The following is a 7,156-nucleotide window of genomic DNA, read 5'->3' on the forward strand; positions in this document are numbered from 1 at the left end:
TAATTTTGCTCTATGTGCTTCACTTAGATCTTTTAGAGCATGGTGGTGGATTTGTTTTAAACAAACTATTGATCTCTCATGCTTCACTTAAATCATTTTGAGAGTCTTAATAGCATGGTAATTTGCTTAATAATAATATGCTTGGTATTTAAGATTTGTGAAACTTTCTTTTGAGTGTGTTGAATACTAAGAAGAGATTGAAGCATGATAATTGTTTTGAGATATGGACGTGATAATATTAAAGTCACGCTAGTTGAGTAGTTGTGAATTTAAAGAATACTTGTGTTAAAGTTTGTGATTCCCGTAGCATGCACGTATGCTGAACCGTTATGTGATGAAGTCAGAGCATGATTTATTTATTGATTGTCTTCCTTATGAGGACGGTCGGGGACGAGCGATGGTCTTTTCCTACCAATCTATCCCCCTAGGAGCATGCGCGTAATACTTTGCTTTGATAACTTCTAGATTTTTGCAATAAGTATATGAGTTCTTTATGACTAATGTTGAGTCCATGGATTATACACACTCTCACCCTTCCACCTTTGCTAGCCTCTCTAATACCACGCACTTTTCACCGGTATCATACACCTACCATATACCTTCCTCAAAACATCCACCATACCTACCTATTACGGCATTTCCATAGCCATTCTGAGATATATTGCCATGCAACTTTCCACCGTCCTGTTTATTATGACACACTCCATCATTGTCATATTGCATATCCCGGTACACCGCCGGAGGCATTCATATAGAGTCATATTTTGTTCTAAGTATCGAGTTGTAATTGTTGAGTTGTAAGAAAAATAAAATTGTGATGATCATCATTATTAGAGCATTGGCCCGGTGAGGAAAGGATGGTGGAGACTATGATTCCCCCACAAGTCAGGATGAGACTCCGGACGAAAAATAAATAAAAGACGCCAAAGAAGAGAAAGAAAAGAGGCCATAAAAAAGAGAAAAGGCCCAAATAAAAAAATGAGAGAAAAAGAGAGAAGGGACAATGTTACTATCCTTTTACCACACTTGTGCTTCAAAGTATCACCATGATCTTCATAGTAGAGAGTCTCTCATGTTATCACTTTCATATACTAGTGGGAATTTTACATTATAGAACTTGGCTTGTATATTCCAATGACGTGCTTCCTCAAAATGCCCTAGGTCTTCGTGAGCAAGAAATTTGGATGCACACCCACTTAGTTTCTTTTGATGAGCTTTCATATACTTATAGCTCTAGTGCATCCATTGCATGGCAATACCTACTCACTCACATTGATATCTATTGATGGGCATCTCCCATAGCCCGTTGATACGCCTAGTTGATGTGAGACTATCTTCCCCTCTTTTTGTCTTCTCCACAACCTCCATTCTATTCCACCTATAGTGCTATATCCATGGCTCACGCTCATGTATTGTGTGAAGATTGAAAAAGTTTTGAAAAAGTTAGAGTATGAAACAATTGCTTGGCTTGTCATCGGGGCTGTGCATGATTTAAATACTTTGTGTGGTGAAGATAGAGCATAGCCAGACTATATTATTTTGTAGGGATAACTTTCTTTGGCCATGTTATTTTGAGAAGACAAAATTGCTTTGTTAGTATGCTTGAAGTATTATTATTTTTATGTCAATATAAACTTTTGTCTTGACTCATTCGAATCTGAATATTCATATCACAATTAAGAAGATTTGCATTGGAATTATGCCAAGTAGCACTCCGCATCAAAAATTCTCTTTTTATCATTTACCTACTTGAGGACGAGCAGGAATTAAGCTTGGGGATGCCTAATACGTCTCCAACGTATCTATAATTTTTGATTGCTCCATGCTATATTATCTACTGTTTTGGACTATATTGGGCTTTATTTTCCACTTTTATATTATTTTTGGGACTAACCTATTAACCGGAGGCCCAGCCCAGAATTGCTGTTTTTTTTGCCTATTTCAGTATTTCGGAGAAACAGAATATCAAACGGAGTCCAAACGGAATAAAACCATCGGGAATGTGATTTTCTCACCGAACGTGATCCAGGAGACTTGGACCCTACTCCAAGGAGTGAAAGAGGCGGTCACGAGGGTGGGGGGCGTGCCCACCCCCTAGGGCACGCCCCCCTGCCTCATGGGGCCCTCAGTGCTCCACCGACGTACTCCTTCCTCCTATATATACCTACGTACCCCCAAACAATCAGAATAGGAGCCAAAAACCTAATTCCACCGCTACAACTTTCTGTATCCACGAGATCCCATCTAGGGGCCTGTTCCAGAGCTCTGCCGGAGAGGGCCGTCATCACGAAGGGCTTGTACATCATCATAGCCTCTCCGATGAAGTGTGATTAGTTTACCTCACACCTTCGGGTCCATAGTAGCTAGATGGCTTCTTCTCTCTTTTTGGATCTCAATACAAAGTTCTCCCCCTCTCTTGTGGAGATCTATTCGATGTAATCTTCTTTTTGCAGTGTGTTTGTTGAGACCGATGAATTGTGGGTTTATGATCAAGTCTATCTATGAATAATATTTGAATCTTCTCTGAATTCTTTTATGTATGATTAGTTATCTTTGCAAGTCTCTTCGAATTATCCGTTTGGTTTGGCCAACTAGATTGGTAGTTCTTGCCATGGGAGAAGTGCTTAGCTTTGGGTTCGATCTTGCGGTGTCCTTTCCCCGTGATAGAAGGGGCAGCAAGGCACGTATTGCATCGTTGCCAACGAGGATAACCAGATGGGGTTTATTTCATATTGCATGAATTTATCTCTCTACATCGTGTCATCTTGCTTAAAGCGTTACTCTATTTTTTACTTAATACTCTAGATGCATGTCGGATAGCGGTCGATGAGTGGAGTAATAGTAGTAGATGCAAAATCGTTTCGGTCTACTTGTCACGAACGTGATGCCTATATACATGATCATGCCTAGATATTCTCATAGCTATGCTCAATTCTGTCAATTGCTCAACAGTAATTTGTTCACCCACCGTAGAATACTTATGCTCTTGAGAGAAGACACTAGTGAAACCTATGGCCCCGGGTCTATTCTCATCATATCAATCTCCATCACTTTAATCTTTCTTTGCTTTTTTACTTTGCCTTTTACTTTTCACTTTGCATCTCTATACCAAAAATACCAAAATATTATATCTATCAGATCTCACTCTTGTAAGTGACCGTGAAGGGATTGACAACCCCTAATCGCGTTGGTTGCGAGTAGCTATCGTTTTGTGCAGGTACGAGGGACTTGAGCGTGGCCTCCTACTGGATTGACACCTTGCTTCTCAAAAACTGTGGGAAATACTTATGCTACTCTGCTGCATCATCCCTTCCTCTTCGGGGAAATCCAACACAAGCTCAAGAGGTAGCAAGCATCATGTGCTGACTTGTCGATGGCCCTGCAGTTGTTGTGGCTGTCCATGTCGGGCACGCACATTCGATGCAGGGAACTGTTGAGTGGGGACTATAGCTCCCTTCTGGTGTATGCTTCCCTTGTTGGAGCAGCTGCGGTGAGTCGGAAGACGGTGTGTCGGGAGATGCAGATAATACATAATGTTAAGAACGACATATCTCTTTGATCAGAATAAATACACTGAGAGATCAACAGCAAGGTACGAGAGTGGTAACACGTCTGTTGACTAAAGACTAAATTGGGGTCATACGATTTTATTTCATTTTGGTACTATCCGATCTACGCCGGATGGCTGGCCGTCTTGTGCCTCCCGGCTGATACTGTTCGAAATCTTCCCCGAAGAGCCAGCGACCAACGGCAGAGCAGCCTGCCTCCGCTATCTATGGCCCCGGCCAAAACCCCGCTCCCCGCCCCACCGCACTGCCATGGTTGCGCCGCCCCCAGTCCAATCCACAAAGACTCCCCGTCTTCCAGATCCGGCGGCGGCAATACCTTCAACCCACGCAACTCTAAAAGATAGCCATCTAAGCGCTGGTTCCGCGGCGAACTTGCGGCCCCGCACCCTTACGTTAGACACCAGCCAACCGGCAGCCTAGGAGCTCCTCCGCCTCGAGGGGTGCTGCTTCCCATTGGGAATCGATTGGCCCAGAATAAAAATTCAGACAACTGACCCCTAAATAAAGTGGTTTGAGATGAGGGTGCGACTTATCTGGCGGCAAGGTGAAGTAGGCAGGTCCAGCTACCATGTTGGTGAGGCTGGCGCGGTTGCGGTGGCGACCGGCAGCAGGGAAAGAGCGATGTCGCGACGGTGAATGGCTACGCGGAAGCAGCGCTAGGACTCTAGACGGATCCTAAGTTGGAGCCGCTCCGGCGTCGTGAACAACGGCGGGGGTGAATCGGCTTCGCGCGGCCGTCGTCGAGGCAGCACCAGCAGCACGGAGTAAGAGGCATGTGGCCCAGTGCACAACGACAAATGGACAGCGTCTCCGGCATTAGGGAGGAGTGCGGCTGTGAAATTGGTGCGGTGGGGGCGCCATGGAGGTGGGGCTGAGGTTTTGCGGCTCGGGAGAAGGGAGCTTCCCAGTGAGAAGGTGATTTGGCGCCCACAAGGTATGAATGGGGCGGGCGGCCGGGAATTGGGAGGGGAGTGGAACCATGTCTTACGGACGCATTTGGCTGAAATGTGAGGGGGGGGGTTATAGTTCTACCCTTCCCTATAGGCTTCTCGGCTTGGATCTGTGTACTGAGGGTGGGGGTAGTGGAGTAACTTTGCTTCTCCACAAATAGTGGGCGGGAGCGATTTCGGGTGAGGAGGGCGTGTTTTGAACTATAGTGGGCGCGAGCAATTTCGGGCGAGGAGAGCGTGTTTTGAAATAGTGGGAGCGAGCTATTTCGGGCGAGGAGAGCGTGTTTTGCCGACCATGGTTTATAAATTATTCGGCACATGTCATTTCGGCCAAGGAGAAGGCGCGCTTGGATGAAGTTACAAGCCTACCCTCGATGTACAACGGGCCAATTGATACGTGTCCCACATAGGATGGTAATTTCGCGTCTCCCATTTATTTGCTCGGGAGAATTCCACCGAGCAGAGAGGATGTTTAAAGGTTCGTTCAAATTTTGGGAGAACGAGCATCCACGTCTACCTTACCAAGTCGATTCGGATCAAATTTTGAAATATTAGCTTGCCACTTCTTTTTTAGATGGAGAGATGATGCTCGGGAGTAATGTGTTTTTACATGCTCGTTGCTAGCGATTTAATATGTGACAAATAGTTGACCCACTCAAAAACGTGAATCAAACCCAAAATGAAATATCTCGATCCAATGAAATAGCTCATTCTGTAGGTCAAAATAGTGAACTAAATCCAAAATTGAACACCTCAATCGAGTAGCATGTTGTACATTATTATAGTACTCCATGAACATGTTGAAAGTCAAATTAATAAACTTGTTTGATATACGCATATATCCGTTCATGTGTGGATTGCAGACAACATGTTCTCCAATTTAAATATTTGAATGCAAGTTTATATCGAAACATGGTTTATATCAGTCTTTGATGCATAAAACGCGACCTCCCCCTCTCCCAGACTCCCGTTCTCTGTCTCTCTCTCTCTCTCCGACAATCTTCAATTCTGTCGCACGCATCCGACACAAAAACCTTGTTGGTCCCTCTCCCTTTCTCTCCATCTCTCTCTCTCTCTATCTTTGTGTGTGTGTGGGGGGGGGGGTCTTTCTAGTTCGCATGCATATATACACCATCTATAGGTCTCTCTCGCACACTATGTATGATACTCTAGCTAGTCCAAGCTAGATATCTTGGGTGCACTCATCGTACGCACACAAATTCCTTGGCTCTTTGCCCGTAACTCTCTCACACACCACTATGTCATCTCGGAGCTCTTCCCCCCCCTCTCTCAAACTATCCATCCACCTGGGTCACACATACACATGCATATCTCACTCGCACTCGATAGGCCCATCTAAAACTCTATCTCCCCCCCTCGTTCTCTCTCCATATCACACGCGCACACACACAATCTCATGCCCAGCTAGCCAAGTATGATGGTCTCTCAGTAAATTGTAGGCACACGCAGTCCCCCCTATATATATATGACTAGCTAATCTTAGTATCCATCACAAACATGTGCATGGTCTATCTCGATTTCTCTCGGGGCATCTTTCTATCGCGCACGCACTCCCTCGATCTTCCACCCATATAGTCCCCTCACGATCTCGACGGGATCTCTCTATCACAAACACACCCTCTCTCCCTCCCCATGCGTCCATGCCATCCATGTGTCCCTCTCAACCTTTGTTCCTTGTTGGCCAGACCTCTATTGGACATGTGCTACAGGGGTGTCTCTCTCCGTTGCAAACAATCACAGACTAGCTATCTTTGTGTATCTACTCGCCTCACTTTTCCATCTCGGAGATGCATGCGTGATATGTTCGCATAAGAAACGAAAACACACACTCTCTCTCTAATTTATCGTTTGTTGTCACTTTCTCTTTCACACACATACTTTTTTTGCACACTTACTCATCCTCCTTCACAAGCACTTGATCTGTCTCGACTCCGGCACTCTCCACGGTCCATAGCATATAGATTTATTGAAAAGTCAAACATCACAAAGTTTGACCATGTATGTGGAGAAAAAGAATTACATCTAGTACGGCAAACATATACCATAAGATTCACCATGAGATATAGTTTTGTATGATGTATCTTTGGTATTGTAGATATAAATAACATTTGCGTAAACCTGATCAAAGTTTCCAAAGTTTGACTTCTAAAAAATTTACATGCACTGCATTATCGAGCAGATGGAATATCTCTTTCCCCCTCTCAGCTATCTGACACACTACTCAGCCTTATCGGGGCTCCTCAATCTCTCTCAAACTTTATTGGCCAGTTTGGTTCGTGACCTGACCCTCATGCCTTGATGGCCGGTACTACCTGGTGTGGGTGTGAAATGTAAAATATTTCTGCCTAGCCAGGCTTGTGTGGTGCTGAAGCATTTGGTTCATGCCTGGGCCAGGCAAAGCATCAATGTCCCATCAATCAATCCATGAATCAATTATTTAATGCTAATATCCATCCATGTTGCTGTTAGCCTCGTGGCCACATGACCAGGCACGGCCAGGCGTTCAAAATCTGTCGCCTGGCCCAGGCTACTTGCAGTGTCTGGAGTTCAGCCAGGCTAATTGAGGTGCAAGGGAACCCAGGCCAGGCGGGCTTTCTTTTTCACAGGGTAGCAACC

Source organism: Triticum aestivum, chromosome 5A (assembly GCF_018294505.1).
Source record: "Triticum aestivum cultivar Chinese Spring chromosome 5A, IWGSC CS RefSeq v2.1, whole genome shotgun sequence".
NCBI lineage: Eukaryota > Viridiplantae > Streptophyta > Magnoliopsida > Poales > Poaceae > Triticum > Triticum aestivum.